A 1,444-nucleotide genomic window follows, 5' to 3' on the forward strand; every position below is an offset into this window, starting at 1 on the left:
GCACACGCACACGCACACACACCGGGTAACGTTGGACTACCGTGGGCAGTCCCGTTGTTCATCGCCAATCGACAGCCATGACTAACTAGACTAAGTATTGACTACGCGTTGTTCGTGGTGAAACGCGTGAGAGGCGATCTCGCGAGGGGAACCTTATAATGAAGAGACCAGCTTATAATGAAGCTCTTATCCGATGGCGCTCCTGCATTGTGGACTCGCTACTAGGGCTGTAACGATACACACACCTCTCGATTCGATCTTTTCGATTCGATTCCCAAAATAATGAAATGTTATCTAATTTTGTATATTTTCATTTTCATTTTAACCAACTATTAGATCCATGCTTTTTAGCTCATCTGACGAAGTCAGATGCAGCTTGTAGAATCGCATGATTGTCCGTGCGTCCGTCCGTGCGTCTGTCCGTCAACAGTTGGGCACAAATCTAAACCGCTCGACGTACGGTCACGATATTCGGAGAGATTCAAGAGACGCTCTGCGGCTCTTGTTTTTAATTTTATATAACAAAATCGCTGATAATTAAAATAATAACAGTAATAGGTCAAATGACTAGAAATTATGAGAAATCGCGATCCGATTCGATTTCGGTGGATCGGTACAGCCCTACTCGTATACGGCCTGACGTGAGTCGCCGCTACTTTGCAACGCTAATGCACGGTTTCGAGTGACCTGTTGTTAGAGACAAGCCTAACGTAGGTTAAACAGTATATAGGCGAAATAGTGTCGATATCCTGAAACAGCAGGTGAAATTTCAACCTTTGAAATCTGGTTTTCAAGATTTCTCTTGCATGATCTTCATTCTTACGCGCATGGTGTGTATAACAACATTGAACACACATAGCAGACCCAACTTACAATAACAAGAACATGGTAATTTGCTGTGACAATGCTGCTAATTGGATTAAAATTGATCACATTCCCCCAATCCATATAAATTTATTGTACATGACGGGAATGCATATATTATGATCGCTCATGTATAAATGAGAAAGTTCTGATGGAAAACATAATTATCATGTTTTTATTCTGCACTGCAAAACATTCTCGTTCACAGTAACATAAGACGGGAACGCCGTTACTAATGTAAATAATATTAGTAATATTTGTAATATTCGTTATAAATAATATTATTGTAATCTAATTGCGTACTTTTCATCTTAGTTTGATAGTGACGAGAGAGTCTTGCATGTCGTAAACTAATGAGGAAATTTTCTAGGATTTTTCATTCTCGTAACTTTACAGTGTTTCCATCAAAGACTTTACGTCCGACGGCTCCGCGCCTACGTGTGTGCGTTCGTGCGTGCGTGCGCGTGTGTGTGTGTGGTGGGGGGGGGGGTGCGTGTGGGTCTGTGTGCGTGCGTGGGAGTGTGTATGTGTGTGGGGGGGGGGCGTGTGGGTCTGTGTGCGTGCGTGGGAGTGTGTATGT

The sequence above is a fragment of the Priapulus caudatus genome, unplaced genomic scaffold (assembly GCF_000485595.1).
Source record: "Priapulus caudatus unplaced genomic scaffold, Priapulus_caudatus-5.0.1 Scaffold1543, whole genome shotgun sequence".
In the NCBI taxonomy this organism is placed as follows: Eukaryota; Metazoa; Priapulida; class Priapulimorpha; order Priapulimorphida; family Priapulidae; genus Priapulus; species Priapulus caudatus.